Source organism: Pan paniscus, chromosome 17 (assembly GCF_029289425.2).
Source record: "Pan paniscus chromosome 17, NHGRI_mPanPan1-v2.0_pri, whole genome shotgun sequence".
In the NCBI taxonomy this organism is placed as follows: Eukaryota; Metazoa; Chordata; class Mammalia; order Primates; family Hominidae; genus Pan; species Pan paniscus.
This window is the reverse complement of record NC_073266.2, coordinates 61,958,238-61,982,736: the sequence shown is the minus strand read 5'-3', so window position 1 is coordinate 61,982,736 and position 24,499 is coordinate 61,958,238. Positions and strand designations below refer to the sequence as shown.

Below are 24,499 nucleotides of genomic sequence, written 5' to 3'. Positions count from 1 at the left end.
TTAACTGGTAGGGTTGCAGGCTTTGAGGCATGTAGCTGGGGGAAGAAATCTTAGGTGAAGGGGCCTGTTTGATACCCCCTAAATCCCAGCCTAAAATCTCTCTGCAGATAAGGCTGGCTGGCTCTTAGAATATTCAGCTTCTTATCTGGAGAGCTACTAGGGACCAAGTCCATGGCAAGGGATCCTGGGATCAGGCTTAAATTGTGTAGCACCGAGTGAACTGAGTGGCCCTTTACCTGATGCGTGGAAATCTTTGGTTAGCTGAGTTTTCATTATAATGGGGGTTGACTGACATCAATATTAAGAGTAAAATTTTTTTAGCTTTTACAAAAAAAATTATTCTGCTTATACAAGATGCTTTTCTTGCATAAATATTTATCTCTGTGCTCTAAGAATATAAGTCAAAATGTTGTCCTCTATACTATATTCCATCCTACTTGCAATGATGCTCCCATCTCTGTACCTATCACTCTTTAATGGAAAGCTTCAAAGGCTGCTAATAAACAGACAAATGGCATTGAAGGAGGTTAGCTTCCTAAAGCTATTTTCTCCTTGGGACTTCCTCATTTAGATTAGTGTATTAGATTAGCCAGGGATAGGAAACACAGGCAAGAAAGCTAGGAGGCTAGAAGAAAAAGAACCAGAAAATTCACACAGGTATCATTTTTCTGATATTTTGAAGTGTGGGAGGTTAGGGCTGAAAGGGCTTAAACAGATGTTTAAATTTAGTCTAGAGCACTTGATCAACTATGTGCATTCAGGGGAAGGTGGTGGGGCGGCAAAGAGTAATGGAAGTTTTCAATGGATGGAGGGAGTAGGTTTAGGGGCAGATGCCATGCTAATACCCTAGGCAGAGTGTGGAAAATCAGTTTGGCACTTGTCATATGGGCATATCAAGGATCCTTCTGGGAATGGCAAGCAGAAGGAGAAGTTTATTTTCACCACTTTATGTAAAAATTCCTCTGTAGGCATTATTGTCTTAATTTTCGGTGTGAAACTTCAGTCTTGGGGAAGTTTGATGCCTTTGACTGGTTCTCATATTAGTTTTTAGTAGTGTCAAAAATGGAAACAAGACCATTGTATTATGTGTTCTTTTTTATTTAACTTACATTAAAAAATATTCCTGGGTAAGGCATAAAAAATGCTAATCTAGGACTTTGGGATTTCTGGAAGGAGTGGTGGAGAGGGCTTGTAGTCCAGGTGTTTGTAGATACGAGAATCAGAAGACAAAATAAGTTTTTGTTTTGTTGCGTTTTTGAGGCAGAGTCTCACTCTGTTGCCCAGGCTGGACTGCAGTGGCACGATCTAGACTCACTGCAACCTCCACCTCCTGGGTTCAAGCAATTCTTCTGCCTCAGCTTCCTGAGTAGCTGGGATTACAGGTGCCCACCACCATGCCTAGCTAATTTTTTGTATTTTTAATAGAGACAGGGTTTCACCATGTTGGCCAGGCTGGTCTCGAACTCCTGACCCCAGGTGATCCACCCACCTCGGCCTCCCAAAGTGCTTGGATTACAGGCGTGAGCCACTGCACCAAGCTGAAATAAGATCTTAAAATAAAATGCGAGGCCTAGACCTTGATTCCTCCTGAGTTGTATGTCTGGTCTTGGCCAGAGAGGAAATTCTTGACCATGTTTTAATTTTTATTTTATTTGTATGTGATTATTTCCAAATCTGCCATCACAAGGTGGAGCATATTTTCCCTTTCCCTTGAACCTGGCCTGACCTTGTGATTTTCTTTGGCCAAAAGAATACAGCACAGCAAAGCTATATGACTTCTGGGGTTAGACCTTAGGGAAATGTCCTAATCATTTGCTTTCAGTCTTGAAACTCTTAGGTCTCCATGTTCCAAATAAGTCTAGTCTAGTCCAGCAAAGGATGATAAGTCTCATGAAAGAGGCACAACTGCTGTTAGCTGGAACAAACTTCTGGATGAACCATTGGGTATCTGTAGCCAGCTAAATTAGATGATAATTCCTTATACTTGCCCTAGTAGTTTTCACAGTATTTTGCATATATTATCTCATATAATCTTTATCTTCATCCTAGGGAGACAGGACAAAAATAACACCACTCAGATTGTTCACCCACAGAATTGAAAGGCTAAACCTTTGTTAGTTTAAACATCTAAATGTTGGAGTAGTTTGTTGTACAACAATAGGTACTTAGATAGCATAAGGTACTCACTTAACAATGACATATGTGAGTGCGTGTATAGTGTTTTATAGCTTACAAGGGTTTTTCACATGCAATTTTATTTCCCTGGATCCACAGGATAACCTTGCTTTCCAACTCTGTAGAGTAGCTGTGGGGGATTTCTGTTTTGTTTGGGGATTTAATCTTTATTATATAAAATGAATGTTTTATTCACCTATATTACAAATGAAGAAGCTGAGATGTTGAAAGTTTCCAGGGTTCACTTACAATCACAAGGCTGGTAAGTGAGCAGGAAAGGGCTCCCAAAGAAGTTTTTCTTCTAGAAAGCCTATAAGGCTGTGCCTTAGGCCATGTTGTTGAAAACGCCAGGGGTATAAGCCTGCTGTTGGAACACACAGCTGTGAGATGGGCTCCTGCAGGGAAGGAAGGCAGCTTTATCATGGACCTAGGCCACTGCAGAATCCACTGTGGGGCCCCGAAGAAGCTTCCCTTTGGTTGTCATGCCAACAGACCTCCTATAGTCTCCAGTAAAACTTCAGCCCAGCCTGCAGGAGTTTGTTAATTCATGTGTACTTCTGACATGTTTTGTAACTGTTAGTTTAAAAAACAAATACAGTAAAATATACCCTAACTTACCACACTCCCAAATTAGCCCAGGAGAACAGGTCTGCTCTGTGAAAACAAGGGTGGAGGCTCATATGCATGGTTTCTCAGGTAATGTCCATGCCAAGTAAAATAATTTCTTTTCCATACTCACCTCATTGCCTTCAGTTTAGGCCCTCGTCACTTCTCTCCTGGGTTGCTGTGACAGCTTCCTTGTACTCCAGGTACCACAAGTCCAGTACCACAACTGGTACTCCTGCTGTAACACAAGCCTCTTTTCCCATTCAACCACATGGCACATTGGCACCAATTCCATGTCCTAGAGCCACCAGGAAGGTTTAGGCTTAGGAATATAAGCTCCATTTCTGGAGCCTTTGTCATCATTTAAAACAAGTGTTGGGAAATAATAGAACTATCACTGATTAAATAACTGTGAGAGCCACCACACCATAGCCACCACCTATTATCCCGTTCTAACTATTGCCACATCTCTTCTCAGGGTAAATTGAGAAACATCTACTTCTTTGGAAGCATTATGACTATGACTCTCCTATTTCGTAAATGTAGTTGTGTTTAAACTTTCCCCTTTGTTGTCTACTTCTTCACCAGTTTAACTTCTACCCATAGCCCAAAATGAGACCCAAGTGTCAACCCTATTTAGAAGCCTTGCAATTTCTCTGAGATATAATATATACATAATAAGAAGGAGTCACAAGCACTTAGATATTTGAAGCCTACATAAACAAGGATTCTGTAATGAGGAAGTCCAGTATAGTCATGGCATCAGAAGTTCATAAAACACAAACTTGAGAGCTACTGGTTTAAGCTTTTCATTTACAAGTGATACCATTGAGGCTGGGAGTGAGAAGTAATGTAGGGCATAGTGGTGGGGAGAGAAGGTGAAGTGTAAGGTTTATTTCCCAAGGTCAAGCAATTAGGCAATAGGAGAGGCGGGACTAGAAAGAATACAGGTCTCTTGGCTCCTAAACCAATGTTCTTTATATTTGCCTAGGCTGGAATAAAGAATTTAATTGTGTGGCTGGGCACGGTGGCTCATGCCTGTAATCCCAGCACTTTGAGAGGCCGAGGCGGGTGTGGATCACAAGGTCAAGAGATCGAGACCATCCTGGCCAACATGGTGAAACCCCGTCACTACTAAAAATACTAAAATTAGCTGGGCATGGTGGCGTGTGCCTGTAGTCCCAGCTCAGGAGGCTGAGGCAGGAGAGTTGCTCGAACCTGGGAGGCAGTGGTTGCAGTGAGCCAAAATCGTGCTACTGCACTATGACCTGGTGACAGAATGAGACTCTGTCTCAAAAATAAAAAAAAAATGTAATTGTGTGAAGGTGATTAAAACTAATATTAGTGTTTTCAAGTAAAGAAATACATATTTTTTCTTTAAAAAAGAGTTGGTCTCCAGAGCATTATTGGATTAACCAATTGAAATTAATCAACTATTCAATTTCATTAAACAACCAGAAATTCAGCCAAGCAATTGACACTTGCCACTGAGTCAATGAATTGTTTGGGTACACAAGCTAACAGCTCAGTGGTGTAGGTGTTGTATAGACAGACACAGTCTGGCTGTTTCTGAAGTGGTAATCCAGTAAACAAACCCAAGAGAACTATGTACACACAGGCTGGTTCCCCCACATTGCCTACCAACTGAAGCAGATTAAATTAATAACTTTGCTCTGTTTATGGACATGCTAGTTATAAGCAACGTAGGCGTCTCGACTGACAATCAGCCGGGCAGAGAAACCAATTAACTAGTGGATCTAAATCACAAGAAAGAGGAGCCATTTTCTAAATGACCTGGATATATCCTTGGTATAAATTACTAAATTAATTAATGAATAAATCTCAAGTCTTTGTTGGTTAGCAACTTTACTCATTCATCAAATTTTATGAAACATCTCCTCTTTCTGTATGAGACATTGAAAAACAATGGCGATTAAAATATATTTCTTACAACATTAAAGAGAGACAATGTAGTTGCAAGGAAATAATTTCAAGTTCATTTTGTCAAGCATTCCTTGGATCCAAAATCCTGGAAGGTGAAAGAGAAAGGAAGGGGAGGAGAACCATCTTTTGTGAAGCCTGATTACACCTGCCTGGTGCTTTCTCATAAAGAAGCTTTGGCCCTGGGTAAAAGAGAGTTGAAAGCAAGTGACTCAGCATGGATACCATATCCATCTTCAGATAATTATGTTCTCTTCCCCTGTCAGCAACTAAATTAGATGATAATTCCTTATACTTGCCCTAGGACTTTTCACAGTATTTTACATATACTATCTCATATAATCTTTATCTTCATCCTAGGGAGACAGGACAAACACCACTATTTTCATTTTAAAGATGAGGAAACCAAGGCCTAGAAAATTTAACTGATTTCCCAAAGCCACTCTGCTTTCTTCCAAAGCCATGGTAATCCATAACTTGAAACTCTTACCAAATGGAGGCAATTTCTTGATTGAACAATATTCATAGAATCACTGAACCTATGTAGGGTACTGATGATGAAATATGCCTCAATTTTCTTGTTGATATATAATAGACAAAGCATCAATATTTTTGCTTCATGTTTCTCCCCTCCTCCTTCCTCTACCTACCTATGTTTTACTATATTAAAGTGTACATCTGGTCTGTGGTAAGCCATGAAATCTTACTTGGCTTCTCAAATCCACAGTGTTTAGTGTCTTCCCTGAATTTCTTTAGCAATGCAAAGAGAAAAAGATTTTTTTTAAAACAGTTAATGGGTTGATTCTTGGATGTGTTGATTAAGATACTATGTGAGGGCTTGAGGCAAAGACAGAAGAGCAATGCCTGTTTACTGCTCCACCAGATCTCATGGTCTGGTGGGGCAGCAAGAGTCAGGTCAGCAGCCCACCACTGCATATATCAGGGGTGTGCTCTGTTGGAGTTCCCAATGCTATGGGGGCTCTAAAGTGGAAAGATCTGTTCTGCATAGAGCATGAAGAATGTAAAGACACGCAACAATTGGTTAAATACATATTTGAGCCGTTCTCTAATATTTCATTTGCCTTATCTTTTTAATCTCAACTAGAGTGCTTCAAGTTGGAAACAATTTTCAACTGGAGAAATGTGCCCAGTCTGTTGGTGAAGAGAAAGCACAGGAGAGGTCAGATTATTTAATATAGAATAAAGTAAGCATCAGCTAACCACCCTCTAAAAGATGAACCTACTTGAGAGAGGAGAGAACATCAAAGGCTGCAATATGCTGAGCTTTCTAAGAAAACTGCTTTGAAGGGAACAGGTTTTGCTTGGATGGGTAAGTCCCAACATATTTATAAAAATCATTCACATTGTCATTTTTCATATGACCTAAATTCTGTGCCACATACTCATACTAGTTGAAGGTAGAAGTGGGTGAGAAGGGAAGTGAGTGGGGAAGAACTACAAGAACTAAAATGCACAGTCCCTGAACTTTTATTTTAATTGAGGAGACATAATTAACAGTGAAACGCAGGGTATGACTTGGGGCTATAAAGGAGTCATCAATAGCTTGAGGGATTCTATTAGGGGGGAAATCAACTTGCATATTTGGGTAAATCTTCATGGAGAAGGTGGAATTAATTGAATCTTGAAGAACAGGTTGAATTTTGACTGTTAAGAAGTCAGGGAAAGATATCACGGAAAGTCTGCACTTGGCCAGTTGTGCTTATAAACAAGAATCCTGGGCAGATTCCAATACAGCACTGAGATAGGATCCCCGTGCCCCGCCCCACCTCTGAAACCCCATGTGACACCCTGGTGCTTGTTAGCACCAACTAAGCCAAGCAGTCTAGTTATATGGGACGTAGAAGATCCTGTCCCTGCCCTCAAAGTATTTACTATACAATTAGTCAGAAAATACGAGGGTAAGAGAAGGAAGGAAATGCTTCTAAAGACAAAGTGATTTGAGGGGTTTAGGAAAAGTGGCTATCTACAGGGATCAACATAGTAGGTAATTACCCAATCCTTTCTTCTATTTATTACAACAGATGGAGGCCTGGCCTCAAGTTGTAAATTGCCTGAAAGATGCTTCCTGTTGTCATTCTCTGCGGTTGTGCTTTTGCTTCTCTTTAGGGTTAAGAACAGCTGTTGACTAACCCACCCACATATTTGGAAAAACAGCTGTAGTTAATGTGTATCACTTTAATCTAGAAAAATGTTAGTCCAGCCTCATAGGCTGCTGTTTAGGAGAAAGAAGATGGATGGGCAGGATGTCTAGAGACCTGATTTGCCAATATCCAGTTTTGTGATTTTAGGCAACATTCTTGAACTTGGAACATCTGTGTGCACAATGGGGATAGTAATACTTGCCTACTTATCTGCTGGGGCTATTGTAAGGGCAAAATGTGGTCATAGATAAGAAAACATAGACACAAAGAAACCACTGTACGTGCTTCAGGGACATTTAACCACAGTTGGACGTAACAGGGAAAAACTAGAAACATTCGTTTTCTTCCTTGGCCATGAGCTCAAGAAAGAAAGGTACATTAGGGGGTGGGTGGATGGGAATAAAATATCAAGAATGTGTTCTCATTCTTAACTGCGTATCTGAGATACCATGGGGAGTGCTTCTGTTTTCAACTGTACCATAAGAATTTTGACATTTTCCATTTGTAAAATGACCCTTATTGAGAAGAAAGGGATATTGCATTTATAAATTGATGATTTTCCAAAACCAACAATGTGAGAATTAAGCCTTTATATGCTATTCACTTAAATGTACACAAAAAGTTTTACACTGTTGGTGGGACTGTAAACTAGTTCAACCATTGTGGAAGTCAGTGTGGCGATTCCTCAGGGATCTAGAACTAGAAATACCATTTGACCCAGCCATCCCATTACTGGGTATATACCCAAATGACTATAAATCATGCTGCTATAAAGACACATGCACACGTATGTTTATTGCGGCATTATTCACAATAGCAAAGACCTGGAACCAACCCAAATGTCCAACAATGATAGACTGGATTAAGAAAATGTGGCACATATACACCATGGAATACTATGCAGCCATAAAAAATGATGAGTTCATATCCTTTGTAGGGACATGGATGAAATTGGAAACCATCATTCTCAGTAAACTATCGCAAGAACAAAAAACCAAACACCGCATATTCTCACTCATAGGTGGGAATTGAACAATGAGATCACATGGACACAGGAAGGGGAATATCATACTCTGGGGACTGTGGTGGGGAGGGGGGAGGGGGGAGGGATAGCATTGGGAGATATACCTAATGCTAGATGACGAGTTAGTGGGTGCAGCACACCAGCATGGCACATGTATACATATGTAACTAACCTGCACAATGTGCACATGTACCCTAAAACTTAAAGTATAATAAAAAAATAAAAAAATAAAGAAAAAAAAAATGATAACAGAAATGAACTACAATTTAGTCTCTAAACTTGCAAACACTCTGCCAAACAATGGAAACAGCAACAATAATCTTACAGACTCTGTGCAATGCCTCTAATTCTTTTTGTTCCCTGTACTAAATTATATATACTGAAATGTAACTTAGGTTTGCTAGCCAAACTCTGCACAAATATTCAACTAGAAAAGAAAAATACAATGATCTTTTACACTCAGTGGTGGAAAATTGTTTTGGGAAGATGCACAGGATATTTACAAAGATAATTTAGAGACAAATATGGTAAAATTGAGTTTGCTGAGAAGGCATATTATTAGAACGGTAGTTATCCAGAAAATTAACCTAAGGTACAAAGTAAATAAATGGAGAATACACTCTCTTTTATTAGCTTCGTCTCTCACCCATAAATGGCAACTCGCATTTTCTAGTGCCACAGGATTAAAAGCTTGCAATGATGTTGAGCTGCTTCTCTTGTACCCTCATATTTAAACATCAATTCCTGCGCATGACTTTGAATTATTACTAATATTAATAGTACCATTTTGATCTGACTTCTGTGATTTTAGATACGACATAAGCTCTCTGAGATTCAGGTTCTCTGCCAGTACCATTGAAATAATGATTTGCTTTCTATTTTTTTCAAGAATTAACATGAGATTATGTCTATAAAGTCTTCAGCAATACCTGACACTTTCATAAGCATATGTAGGCATTAAAAATATCAGTTACCTTTAATTCTTCCTTATATGCAGATGATTATTTTGAAATAGTTTCTTTCTGCCCTATCTGGTTTCAAAGTCTTCCATAGTCAGTGAACCCTGAACGCTTCCTCCAAGTTAACACTTTGCTCAGGTGATTTGCCTATTCAGAAAAGCTCTCTGCATTGCCTGCAGGATGAAGGCCAATATTTTTTGAAGACCTTCATAACATAGCCTCGGCATATTTAGCCAAGCTTATCATTAAATTCTTCAGAAAAACTGTACCTTTAGAAAGTCTGAATTTTCTGCTTCTGCAAAGTACACTGCTATTCTGCCACATTTAAAACAAATTTAACACATCATACTTAGCCTTTTGCTTGCGGAGGAGTCTATAATAGTCAATCCATATTTGCTGAATTGAATAGTAGACACATCAGTGCTACTTTTTCATTATGAATTACTTAAAAAAAATTCAAAATGTAAAATATATATATGTCAAGCAATATACCTAGTCCTGTAAAGAACCCCCTGCTACAACAAAAAGGAAAAAAAAAAGAAAAAGGACAAGTTCTATCCTTAGAGGGGATTATAGGTCTGCTAGGGTGATGGATTAGGCCATTCTTGCACTACTGTAAAGAAATACTGGAGACTGGGTAATTTACAAAGAAAAGAAGTTTAATAGGTTCGTGGTTCTACAGGCTGTACAGGAAACAGTGCTGGCATCAGCTTGTCATTGGGGAGGCCTCAGAAAGCTTTTACTCATAGCAGAAGGTGAAGCAGGAGCAGACACATCACATGGCCAAAGCAGGAGCAAGAAAGAGAGCAGGAGGTGCCACACACTTTTAAACAACCATATCTTGCAAGAATTCACTCACTGTCCTGGGAACAGCACCAAAAGGATGGTGCTAAACCATTCATGAGAAATTTACACCATGATCCAATGACCTCCCACCAGGCCCACCTCCAATATTGAGGATTATGTTTCAACATGAGATTGGGGTGGGGACACTTCCAAACTGTATCAGGGGATAAGCCTACGGCAACTTCAGCACACGTGAAACTAGAAAATCATAAAAATTGGAATTCATGTATGCATTTACACATCAGATATTGTTGAAGGCCTACTGTGGTAATGTATTAGGTTGGTGCAAAAGTAATTACCATTTTTGCTATCACTTTTTAATGACAAAAACCTCAATTACTTTTGCACCAACCTAATATGTACATCAACACTCACTACATTGGGCAATTATACACTGAAGTAATCGCTGAGGATTAGAAGGAAAAGCCTGGAAGAAGATTCAAAACTTCAATAGAGTTTGTAACATATATAGATTTAAACTTAATATAATTTGGAAGTAAAAAAAGAAGAGTGAAGGACATATGTTCCAAACACACACTATCATTTCCATCTTCATAAACATAACTGTAGACCACATAATAAAAATATCTCCCCTGGACCACTGCATAGACTACTTGTCTCCTGCCTTCCACTGTTGTTGCATCAACAGTCTATTCTCCATACAACTGCCAGAGTGTACTCTTAAAAAATGGAAAACCTGGCTCACCAACTCATATTGCTTGCCACCTCACCGAGGACCCAGCCAGGATCTTAACCTTGACTTTTAGGCTCCAGATATTCTATGTCCGGCCACACCTCCAACCTCATTTTTTCCCCTTTACCCACTACCCTCAGCCACATTCACCTGCTGGCTATAGTGGGGCCACAAGAAACTTATTCTCACCCTGGGGCACAGCTGTTCTCTCTGCCTGAAATCTTTCTTTCAAGCCTCTGCATGGCTGGTTCTTTCATTATTTAGGCCTTAGTGCAAATGGTACAGCTTCAGATAGTCCATTCCTAATCACCCAGGCTAGAATAATCCCCTCCTTGCCCATGACACTTTCTATTGGCTTATCCTGTTTTATGTTCTTCATAGCACTTTTCATTTTTCATTTCTCATTTGCATGTTCACAAATTGTCAGTCTCTCTACCAGAATGGAAACTCCTTAAGGGTAGGAACTTTTTCTGCTTTGCTCACAGCTGTTTTGCTGAAACCTAGAAGAGACCCTGCCTCACAGGTGATAAGCATTAAATAAATATTTTCAGACTCTTGTGGGTAAGTACCTATGTGTGTATCTGAACTATAAGTAGAAAGAAAAGGAAGTTGCCAAGACAGAGGAGAAAGGCTTTTTGGAGAACAAGATCACAGAGTGATCAAAGGGATATAAGGGAATAGAAATATGTATTGTGTATAATATTATATAATATATATAATATGTTAATTATAATTATATAATATATAATATATAGTATATTATAATTATATAATATATGATATATCATATATAATATATTTTATATAATATATAATATATTATATCATATATAATATATTAATTATATAATATATAATATATTATACATATCATATATAATATATTATATATAATATATTATATTTTATATATTATATATTATATATAATATAGTATATATTTCATATATTATATATAATATATAATATAGTATATATTTCATATATAATATAATATATATATAATTATATATAATATATAATATATAATTATATATTAATTATATTAATTAATATATTATATAATATATTATAATTATATAATACAATATAATATAATTATGTGTAATACATTATATATTATATGTAATATAGTATATGTAATACAATATATAATATATTATAATTATATATGTAATATAATTATAATATGTTATAATTAATTATAATATAATATAAAATATAATATATAATACAACATAATTATATATAATATAATATATAATATAACATAATTATATATAATATAATATATTATATAACATAATTATATATAATATAATATATTATATATAACATATTATATATAACATATATATAATAACATAATTATATATAATATATTAATATATAATAGAATATATATAATATATAATTAACATATAACATTATTATATATTATATGTATAAAACATAATTATATACATAATTATAAGATTTTAATATGTATCTTATAATTATATATATAATATAATTATATATTATAATATATATAATATAAATATTTTAATATATAATAGATATATTATAATATATAATATATATCATAATATATATAATATAATATATAATATTTAAAAAATATATAATATTATATATTATTATATATATAAAATACCTCATATACATACACACAGAAAAAAGTTCCGTTGAAATGACTACTTAGTATAGCCAAAAAGATGATAGAGTAATAGCTGTGGGAGATGTTATGAACAAGTTTGAATTTCACCAGAAAGTGAGAATATGTTTCAACATAGAGGACCATTTTGAATTCTCTGAGATAGAAAAGGATTCAATTGAGAGAGGGGTTTGTACTTAAAAACCAACAAATGGATTAAGGGACATTTTATTTTTATTATTATTATTCTAAAGGCAATAGAATATAATGATAAAAATTTCAAGTTCTTAAGTCAGACAAGCCAGGTAGGGAATTTTATCCCTACCACTAAAGATTGCAAGTAAAGACAAGTTACTTAACCTCTCTAAGCATCAGTGTCCTCAAACATTATATGTGGAGAAAAATGAGATCTACTATGTAGTGATTGCGGGAATATAATAAGACAATAAATGTAGAGTATTTAGCATAGAGTGTAGCACTTAGTATTCAGTAGAAGATACGTATTCTTATTTTATATGATGCACCAATATTTTAAGGCATCTGCTATGGCACAGGAACTAAAGAGACAGTGTTTGAGCTAAGAGTAATTAGGAGTATTTTTCAGGAATTCAGATATGGAGTTTAAAGTTTATGTAGGATGTTGGATATTGAAATGGAACATAAATAAGAAAACTCAGAGATAGTGTGAAGTCAGAAACAACTGGTTTCTATGTCAAGATTCATATTAAAATGTGAAAACCTGGTGGTAATACTATTGACTGAAAGGAAACTTTGAGAATATTCTTTGAGCTACGAGTTACCATAAAAGTGTTAGTTATTATTATGTTGCCTACTAAATTATGATCTTCTGGAAATAAGGAAGGGCTTGATTCTGGAATGTGTCACCCATTTCCAAGTAAGAGTACATACCAGAAAATTATTGATGGGTCTCATTTCATGCACAGTTCTGCTCTGAGGAACTGAGAAGCAATTCTGTCTTCTTTGTCAAGGTCTGGAGGCTATAGAGACGGATCACAATTCCTTGATACTCCTGAGTGAAAGTCTTTGATTACATCTTCAAGTTCTGGTTCTTTCTTTTGGCCAAGATTTACACTATCCAAATGGAATAAAGACTGGAGATATTGTTTATGTAATTTTTGCTTCGAATCTGATTTATTCCTAATGTGGCTTTGTCATTAGAAAAAGACTGAAGGAATTTTATTTGCATTACCTGAAAGCTTTTAGATTAAAAGATATTATATTCCTATTTATCAGGAATATAGTAATATTTTATTACTAGTAATTTTATACTGGTAAAATTATATTAATTTTATAGTAATGTGATTACAGAAATGTGTGGGTATTTCTTTTTTCCTGTAAAAATCATGCAAAATTAGGGGGAAAGGACAATATATATGCAATTAACAAATTATCCCCCTCTCAATTTATATTATATTTATATAATTTTAAAAGAAAAATTTGGACTTTACAACAGTCTTATAACATGGAAAGTTTTTGTTGTTGTTGTTGGTTAGAGTATGTTAAGCTGCAGTAAAAAATAGTCCCTAAAATTTCAGTGGGTTGAATAATAATAACTGTCTAGGGCTGGTGCTTAGGTTGACACCAGCTTAAAAGAAAAGAGCTTAGGGTAGCTCTTTTCTACACAGAAATTCTGGGGCTCAGATCAATGGCAACTCTGACATTTTCCACTTGTAGGCTGCTAAGACAGTTCTAGTGTTGCCATCAGTTGAAAGGTGGGAGAACATGTAGGCAGTTTTCATTGAGCAGGTGTGAAGGTGTAGGTGGCACAGATATCTCTATTCCCATTCCATTGGCTTAGATTTCAGTCAAATGACCACAGATAACTGCAAGGGAAGTTTGAAAATGAAATTTCCCTGTGTTTCTGGGAAAGATAGGAAATGGAGAGTGATGAATTGCCAATAGGCACTACTACAGTCTTTTCTGTATTTATCAGAAACATAATATTCATGAATGCTCAGACAATTGTAAGATTACTTACCTAACCAGTTTGACATGTAGCTGGGTTTAGGACCTTGGCAAACAGTCTTGTAATTTGGCTTATTTATTTATTTATTTTTCTGAAACAACATGTACTGAGGAGGGCAGGAGCTCACATGTCTTTTATGATATATTTTTCCAGAAGCAGATGGTTAGATGATATGGTCAGTAAATGTTTTTGAAGATTTCCTTTTCATCTCATGAAATGACACCCCTTTTTCCATACCTTACTATTTTTCCAGGTTCTTATTATAATACTTCAGTCACATTTTGTAGAAAGCACTGATGAATAGAAACAGTTTCCCAGGAGAGCTATTGATTCTGAGTGGCTGTTGATTTTTTACAGCTTGTAAGACATTTAATAGCTACCCAGATGTTTTTGTTGGTTTAAGAGAAATCAGCGCAGATCTAAAGTGACTTTAATTTTTCATTAAACATGAAACAAAGACAAAATTTAACACTTAAAAATTATTCAGCATTGATTTTACATTGTTCTTTAGACTTCACAATTTTAAATCAGGGAACAAATATGCCAATAAACAATATTTATCAAACGTCAGGATGGAATTTCTTCTGTGCCTGTGGAGGAATTGACAGACACTTAACAAGCTTTCAAGGAATGAATGACAGTCTCCTGGTGCAGACAAGACCAAGTTATGACAGAGCTGGGGTTGTGCAAAACCCCATGTCTCGTTCTAGTCTTGGTTGTGATGTATTATGTAAACTTGGACAAGTGATGTATTTTCTTTGGCTGCAGACTTCTTATTTATAAAAAGTGGAGTGTCGGTCAAGATGAACTTTAAGTATTTTTAAAGTTCTAACATTTTCCAAGTCAAGAATTAAAGAGACGTGGGTTCTATTACATAATTGGTCTTTGATGAAAATAGGGCAATATAGTCAGGAATGGCCTAGGAAAATCTGTCAGGAGGATTTAGGATTTAAGCAGGGCCTTGAAAATTAAGAAAATACAGAGAAGGGAAAGAGCATTAATTTTAGAGCAAGAAGCATATGTACAAATTAATTTATAGTTGCAAGAACTATTATGTATATACTAGATGCTAGGTGCTGTGGATATAGGGTAAATGTGACAAATTTGGTGCCTGCTTTATGGAGATTATAGTCTAGCAAATAAAGTGATAAGACAATGACCATCATGCACATTTAATAGTGATCCATTTTGCTTCTTTAAATAGAATGTTAATGTGGGAACAATAAGAGATGGAGTTGGATGTATGGAGGGTACCTAGTGATGAAATTCTTAAATCCCAGGTGAAAGAGAGGTTTGGTCTTTTAGTATAGCCTGCCATAGAAGATTTCTGAATTGAGATGAGATATGATAACAGGAATATTAAGGTAAAATCGACATGTGAGATGAGTTGGAACACCTTTTCCTTGAATTTTTATTTAACATTTTGACCTGACATATGCAGGTCAAATTGTTGCATTAGAGCTTACATATGCAGAGTTACTCAGAGATATATGCAGTGCCTCCAGTGGTCTCAAATCACCTCTTGTGTTCCCTCTTTACCCATCATCACTTAACCATCAATCCATGACTGATAATTTACAACTTGGTCAGTATTAGGCCTGCTGTTTGCAATCTACGGATGTGGCTCAGTAGGCAATTGCAATTGGCTAACACAAGCAGATTGATCCATTTCACTGAGTGGGACTGCACGTGTTTCACGGCAAGGATTAGAGAGTGATTCAGCATTCATGAGAAAATGTAGCAACAAAATGTTAGTGGAACAGTCCTAGGAGTGGAGCCATATTGGGAGCAATTGCAGAAGGAAATGGTCTGGATTGATTATCTACATTAAAGATATTGTGGGTCCCATGGATACCAGGAGTGTCATGGAGACCCAGCTAATAGGTTTTTTATTGGATTATTGTCAGGCTGCTGCACCTGCTTTGAGAAGGAACGTTTGCTTCATTTTCTGGCAGAGGCTACAAGCTGCGAAGCAGAGAACAATCACTGGGGTTGGAAATGGAACTGATTGTTTTTTAGAACTTTTGCAAGGCTTGCTGGGCTGATCTCCCAACTATGGAAGTAGATGAGAAAACTAAAATTCCAGAAAATAGAAAATTTAGTTTGGGAGCTCACATTTTGTTTTGGATTCATGACATTCACATAAAAGAAGATTGTCTGGATAAGGCCCTGAGACACTAACTGTAGTCAGCCAACCAATTATGAGCCCTTAAGATTCTTCTCCAGGCCTCTTCATCTAACTCATTCACATGCTGACTTTTTTTTTTCCTTGGACTAAATTTGGTCACTGTTTTCATGTTTTATAGACAGTCAAGGTGCAGTGTAGGCATGATTTATTTTTGGAATTTTGGGGTTAATATGAATAGAGGTTCCGTGCAGTTGGAAGTCTGAAGCATGTTCGGTAATTCTTGCTTTGGTCTAGAACAATTACAGAAGTAATTCTAGTTTTTGGTCTACTTTAGTAATTCTAAGAGGTACTCATCTAAATTATGTAATTACCTCAGTGAAGTGATAGTTCCAAGTATCACATACTTTTTTTCCTCTACTAATTAAAGAATTATTATTATAATCCATTGACTGAATGAATGAATAAGAAAGTCTGTGATAAGCCACAGTGCAACTGAGATTGGCAGCTCCAGATCATTACAATGTAAAATATATCTATATAGTAATGATAAACAGACACTGATTGTTTTTTAATCATTTTGATGCCTAGCCACAAACCAGTGACTTGTGCCTGAAAGTGGCTAATTTTGAATAAGGCATTAATACACTCATATTCATGGCTTCCATGGGTTATCACGTAGCAGTAGGTAGTCTCTCAGATTTCTAGCTCCTGAGACTCTTTTTGCTTTTGAGGAAGGCTTCAGATAACTTGTGCATGAAAGACATGTACTCTTGGAATTACTGTTCTATGGAATGATCTGTTGTTCAGGCAGGTGATTCTACCTCACTTTGCTCTTTGCTCTAAATGTCCCAAGACATTTAGAATGATGGAGCTATTGAGCTTGAAATTATACCAGAGCTTCCTTGCCCAAGTAGCCATTAGAAAAGTGATTCCAAGAAGACTCCTTGTAATGACAAAGCCAAGTTCAACTTCAGGGCTTCTAACTCCTGGTTCAGTATGGTTTCTACTATGCAATTTGCTTTGCTACTTTTTCCCAAACATAAACATCTTTCTCCTCATGGCCATCTATGGGGTGACCAACTCATTTCAGTTTACTCAGGACTTTCCTGGTTTTAGCATTAAAAGTCCCGTGCCCCAGGACTCACCTTAGACCAAGCCAAACTGGAATGGCTAGTCACCCTAAAAATGGATATGTGTGATGTCACCATTATATTTATTCCAAATTGCTTGTTATTCCAGAGGGTAAAGTATCTATTTTGTTTCTGTGCCTTTGTGCATATTGCTTCTTCCGCTTCAAATGCCTTCTTTGTTTCATGATGAGCTTCTCCTTATTTATAAATAGTCTGACCATCACTTCCTCGGCAAATATAATCTATTTTTTGGAAATTTTCATGTAGCCCTCATCTGTTTTTTCATAATTAAAACACTTTTAATATCACCATTAAAACACTTCATTGCATAATGTTGCGATTATTCACATTTCTTTCCTTTGCTTGTCTAAGAGACTCTTGAACTTGAGAACAGAGACCACACCTTATTCATCTTTGTCCTTCCAGCACCTAGCTCAGGCCTGATATATATTAAGTGCTCAGAAAAAGTTAATGACAGATGAAGCATATTAATTTGAATTCTGATACTTCCATATTCCCCTTTTTCTTTCTCATGTTTCCTAGTAACGAGTGGTCTCCTAAGTTAATCTCATTTCCCTTGCCCAAAGATTTACATTTTATTCTTTACATTTTATTAAATGTAAATAAGGTGGTTCTTAAAATACAAAAGGGCTTTTAAGAATCACAGTAATAAATACTTTTTTAAGTTTAAAATTTTAGAAACTTTGAATTGACACTAGTGGGGATATCTTGGAGCAAGATACTTACTGCTCAAGTCGCTCTAGGGTAGGAAATTACCTAATCCGACTTCTTCTGTAGCAGGTACAGGTGAGTAGAAGGAATATATATATATATATATATATATATCACTCATGACAGGTAACCACTTTCAGCATCCCCAGGCAAGCATACAGGAGCAGGCTTTCCGGCTTATGGTCTGCATGGAGCCCATCTGTCTGCTTATTTGGAATTGCTCTTACAAATACAGTGAGATGCCCAGGGGGCCAGCATTGCAATGTGACTCATTGGAATGGCTCTGACTCAGAACTTGGGATCACAGTCTCCTAGACTGGCAGACCAGCTTTGGAGTGGTGCCTTGAGGGCTGTTTCCAATTTGTTATTTGTTAAACCTGAGTTTTCCTGCTGACGTGACTAGTGAGAAATTAACACAGTTACTTTGGTGTATTCTTTGCAATTATATGCTATTCAATGTGTAGAAACATTACGGGACTGGGAGTTAAGAGGTTTGCATTCTTCTATCAAACCTGCTACTGATTAGTTCTGTGGCTTGTGGCAAGTGGCTTCATTTTCCTAGGTCTAAGTTTATTTGTAAATGTAAGTGATTGACACTGCTTTACCTTTGTCCCTAGTATCTTCATATATATACGTACACACACACACACACACACACACACACACACACACATAAATTGTAGTAAGAGGATTTAACAGAAGATCTACTCCTTTGACAAAATTTTAAGTGCACAGTACAGTATTGTTAACTTTAGTCACAATATTGTACAGCAGATCTCTACAACTTCTTCATCTTCCATAAACTATATATGGAAACTATATATCCATTGAGCAACAACTCCCATTTCTCCCTACTTCTAATTCCTGGAAACTACCATTTAACTCTGTTTCTATGAGTTTGATTTTAGATATCTCATATAAGGAGAACCAAGTAGTATTTCTCCTTCGGTGGTGGCTGGCTTATTTCACTTAGCCTTATGTCCTCCAGGTTCAGGTTGTCACATATGAGCAGGATGCAAAACCTCTCTCATTTCATCACTTGATATATCTCTGGGTCACAGACACTTTTAAAGATGAGTATCATGAACACAAAGCTGCAGTGCTCCCAGAGGTCACCTCACATCCTTGAGCATGTTACCCTATCAAATTGAAAAACTCTAAGAGGAAGGAAAGAGCCTGCACCTGATTATTGCTCCGCTAAGCTCTCTAGCCACATGTCGACTACTGACCTTTGTAATCAGTGCTGCCTGAGCTGTTCAGTATATTCTCTGGACAAGTGAGCAGGTGGATGTTAAGAGCCTCCTCACTGATTGCACTGCCTGTTAACATGGTGTATGCTCTGGTGAGTAACTGCTCTTAGGGAAGGGAAGGATCCCAGCAAACTCATGGAAGAGATGCATGGGAAGGAAACTGCACTAAGGGTCAAGAGCACCAGTGTCTAACTCCTTCGAACCCGTGCAATCGTTGTGTGCCTTCGGGGAAATCAGCCAGCCTAGGGGGCACTCTATTCCAAATAAAGCATGTAATGCATGTGGCACAAGCTTATCAGGAGATTAAGGAGATATAAAATTCATCAGGAGAAAAGTTAGAATGCACAGGGAAACATTCATTTCTATTATAAGAAATCCAGAAGTCTTTTAACATCCCCCCAAATTCCCCAGCTGAAATTTAAACAAGCAGATGTTGTGAGATCTGAAATACATCATAAGTAAGAAAAAAATTACTCTTTGGGCTCAGTAACAGTTCCAATTCAACTCCTCCATTCTTTATGATTCATCATTATGTGTGGAGTGCCGAGACTGGACTGGACTCTGTAAGCCACAGAAGGATTCAGGTCCTTCTGACTAGTTTTAGGAGACTTGGAAACTATCTATCCCAGAAACCCCAGGTGTTCAGGAGGAAATGCTTTCCAGGCATTAAAAATTCCTTGAGGGCTTGTTCGTTGTTGCTGTTTTAATTGCTTCCTCTCTCTTTCCTTTTGAAAATACTTTAGTAGGGACATCCTCAGATGGGAGATTTTCACAGGGATTTAAATAAAGAGAACATGCCTTAGGAAGGATAGTGTGGAGAAAGGATTTGAAGAAAAGAGTAAGCTAGTTTATATCAGAGCAGGTCAGAAGACTTGGTACCCATCGTCAGTCCAAAACTCAGTGCCCCAGAACAAAAACTCCTGCTCTGGCCATTCGGGTCACATACACAATGTCAAGGCATGGGAAGGCCAGTGTCAGCAGTTCTACCACCTGTGGAATGTCTTTTGCCACCCAAACCCAACATGAAGCCATAGTTGACATAGTTAACGCTCGACATCACCAAACCAAACACTTCCTCTTTCCCTCAAAACCCACCTTTCCCATCTTGAAGAATAATGTCAATATCTACCTAATCTCTTACATCAGACACCTGGCAAGGTTTTAAGACTCTTTCTTTATACTTCATAACTACCTGTTTACCTTAATGCCTCTTTTCTTTTTGCTTCTTTCTATTCTCAGTGCAGTCAACTTAGGTCAGGAGCTATTTGTAATTATTTTGACTTAGATTACTGCATGACTGGGAACGGAAGTGGGGAACAAATTAGAAACATTCTACTCTACACCATCCCCTTCACATCCCTGATTTCATGGAGTTCTCAGACAAGTCTACAAAGGAAGAAGGTACTTATGCCTCCCCTTTCTGTGATTATACTGATAATGAAATTAATGCTCTTTAAGCATTAATCACGTGCTAAGCACTGTGCACCATTCTACACTTAGAACCTCACTGCCTCATGATGTGCCCCTTTACATTGCTGCTACACTGAGTCTTGTATTCCGTTTTTCTGTGTTTCCTCTTGTCATCTTTCCCACACCCTTGCCGTTCCATGGGTTCCTTCTACAATCTGGCTCCTATTCCTTTCCCACCTTGGTGCCACGTCCCAAAGCATCTCTATTTACTATCCTCAGGACTTCCTTTTTCTTCCTCTTTCTCTTATACTCACACCACTAACTCTTGCTTTTTGTTAACATTTTTGTTCTTGTTCATTTCCTCCCAGGAGTCTTCCCCATCTTCTCTCTCTCTCTCTGTCTCTCTCTGTCTCTCTCTGTCTCTCTCTCTCTCTCTCTATATATATATATATACACACACACACACACATATATATGTACATATACATATAAAAATTTTTTTTGAGACAGAGTCTTGCTCTGTTCCCCAGGCTGGAGTGCAGTGGCACAATCTCAGAGTGCAACCTCCACCTCTGCAGTTCAAGCAATTCTCGTGCCTCAGCCTCCCAAGTAGCTGGGATTACAGGAATGCACCTCCGTGCCCAGTTAATTTTTGTGCTTTTAGTAGAGATGAGGTTTCATCATGCTGCCCAGGCTGGTCTCAAACTCCTGGACTCAAGCAATCCACCCACCTTGGCCTCCCAAAGTGCTGGAATTACAGGCATAAGCCACCATGCCTGGCCTCCTCCCTCTATATTCTCACTGTTATTATAGATATCTGTTATTTGCTCTACCTGACAGCCACCTTGATTTCGTGTCATCACCTTGATGTTTTTGTTTTTGAGGAACTGCCTATTCCCTAATAGAAGCAGTCTGAACAGGGTATCTGTAAGGTGAGTTGGTCTTCTTGGGAAAGGAGTCAGCCTAGGACAGAGGTTGAGCAGCCAGGGCCCTCTCTTTGGTATTTGTCTTGAAATGGCACGTGGAACCAGAAATGATTGGACCTTGTTCTAATAATTCTTGCTTTTTGGATCCCAGAATTTTGGATCCCAGAAACAGACTTTGCTCCTAGTTTTCTGAGGCCTGTTTTGGATCTCCTGAGGCTTCTTTCATCCATTCAAATAATCCAACCTCTCCCTCTTTGGGTCTAAGTAAGCCAGAACTTACTTATGCTGTTTGCAAAGAACTCTGATCAACACAGGGGCCCTCTTGTGAGCAAAACCCACATGCTCTGCTTGTTCTACCATATCCCACATTACATTCTGGTCAGCAGAGCTCAGTCCAACTCACTCTCCCACTCGACTGCAATTCTGCCCCTAGACAGTGAACTCTTTGAGGACATGAACAGTGCTTTGTTCATCTTTGTGTCACTGGTAATTGGCCAGCAACTTGCATAAAGAAAATGCTTAAAATTTAATTGGTGAGTGAACCCATGGAAAAGAAAGACTATGTGACTATGAGATGGAATGGGAGTTTGAAGAGGAAGACTTTGGAGAAACCGGATACAAATCAGAAACTCATTCAGGGGATGGAGAAGGAGGTCTTGTCCATGACATGTGGAATATGAGGAGTAGAGGAATCACTTTGAGATCATGAGACACAGTGAGGCAAGTTTAGGATAGATCAGTAGTCATTCCACTAATGACTACTTCATAACTACCTATTCACCTTAATGCCTCTTTTCTTTTTGCTTCTTTCTATTCTCAGTGCAGTTAACTTAGGTCAGGAGCTATTTGTAATTATTTTGACTTAGATTACTGCATGAATGGGAATGGAAGTGGGGAACAAATTAGAAACATTCTACTCTACACCATCCCCTTCGCATCCCTGATTTCATGGAGTTCTCAGACAAGCCTACAAAGGAAGAAGGTACTAATGCCTCCCCTTTCTATGAAACACAAAAATTATGGAAGTAATCTTATCTTCTTATTTCTAGAGAGGAAATGCATTGAATATATGAAGGATTTTCGAAAGACTATATAAATACCCAGGTGACGAATCAATAAGGGATTTCTAAGGAAGTTTGGAGAAGCTGAAAGATTTTCTGCCTTTTGAGGTTGCAGTGATGCAATCAATCCCTTGTTTGCAGAGGTTTAACCCTGGGCTGCTGCCATCAAATGGTAGGTTAGAGCCTTGTGTGCAGAGGCTGTGGCCACATAGTCCCAGGAGCTCTGCTTGGGTAGACCAATGCCAGCAGGCCTGGTGTGGCCCTCTCTTGAGTTTATTCATGTATACTAGATCCAGAGGGCACTTTGGAAGCTCTGTTCTACTGCCTTTCAAACAGTGAAGGGAGTCCTTGTATTCCTCAGGGGTCTCTCAGTTCGTTCACTCCACCATCCCTTCCCAGGCCACCTTCCTACATGTGCTTGCATCAGTCAAGCAGCAAGGATTCAGAACCCTCAGGAATTTAATGAAGTTTAATGGCTCCTTTTTTATTTTTGTAACTATGTTCTTACACAAATTCTCCATGGAAAGCATTTTCTTCAAGCATGGTTTCCTAGAAAGAGCATTGGCCGAGCTGTGGCCTGAACTGATTGAATAATTCATTTTACTTCTTAGAGTCTCAGCTTCCCTTTCTGCAAAAATGGATAATAATAAGTGGGCTACTATCTCATGTATTTGTAGGTAAAGTTCAAAGAGATAGATAATGGGAAAACTTTATGGAAGCAAAGATGTTATTATTGTCATTGTTATTTCTACTCCCACACTCCCACTCTGATCTGAGTTTATAGCACCCATCTCCTTCAACATTTTATTGTTGAAGATGCATTGCTAACCTGGTGAAACAGACAGGAGAGAACAGAGACTATCTAGGAGTCATAGTCTTCTTCTCCTTTCCGGTTCTTTTCACCAATATAGGCCAGGGACTATTGTCACAGAATCTGCAGAAAGTCAGTTCTGAAACACCTTTCTAGACTCAGCTTTTTTTTATTGCCTTTGAGTGTAAGCTGAGAGTAAGTCTCATCACTTCCATCAGCTCATTTAAAACAAAAATCTCTGCCCTATGTCTTTCTTGACTTGGGGAAATAATCTTGAAAGAGCTCTATGATATATGCTCATGTTATTAGAGGTTTATGGTTTTAATTAGTATCTTTGTCTGTATTAGGGCTGCTATAACAAAAGTGCCACACTGGATGGCATGAGCAACAGGAATGTGTTGCCTCACAGTTCTAGGATTCAGAAGTCCAACATCAAAGTGCCAGCAGGGTTGGTTCCTTCTGAGGCTGTGACAGAGAATCTGTTTCATCCCTCTCTTAGCTTTTGATGGTTTGCTGGTAATCTTTGGCATTCCTTGGCTTATAGATCTTTGCCTTCACCTTCACCTGCATGCTCCGTGTGTGCATGTTTGTGTTCACATTTCCAATTGTATAAGGACATCAGTCGTATTGGATTAGGACCCACCCTACTTCTGTATGACTTCCTTTGAACTAGTTATATCTGCAATGGCCCTATTTCCAAATAATATCACATTATGAGATCCTGGGGCTGAACTTCAATATATGAAGCTTGGAGGGACACAAATCGACCGATAACATTACCTACCATCATAATTATCATGTTTGTGAGAAGTGGATTTGCAGAGGTGCTTGGACTCCCAGGGTCTAGCTTTGACATGGCCTCTCTAGTGTTCAGAGGAAAGAGAATCAAAGCTGCTCCATTGTGACATCACAATGCACTTTTCTTTGTGCATTCACACGATGCATTTTCTTTTCTTATCACCGAACTGTTTTGAAAGATAAAAGTACTTCTTGAATATGT

The 24,499-nt window shown here is 37.7% G+C and overlaps 1 long non-coding RNA gene across 1 annotated transcript; it reads right to left on the bottom strand.

Moving 5' to 3' along the window:
* Positions 1-1,630: 1,630 nt before the first annotated feature.
* Positions 1,631-24,332, bottom strand: LOC130540960 (uncharacterized). Its single transcript, XR_008955002.1, has 5 exons — positions 24,284-24,332; positions 13,754-13,908; positions 12,974-13,156; positions 2,425-2,570; positions 1,631-2,045 (listed from the first exon to the last, which is right to left on the bottom strand). It is a non-coding gene; the product is annotated as an uncharacterized LOC130540960 (long non-coding RNA).
* Between the last annotated feature and the right edge of the window lie 167 nt (positions 24,333-24,499).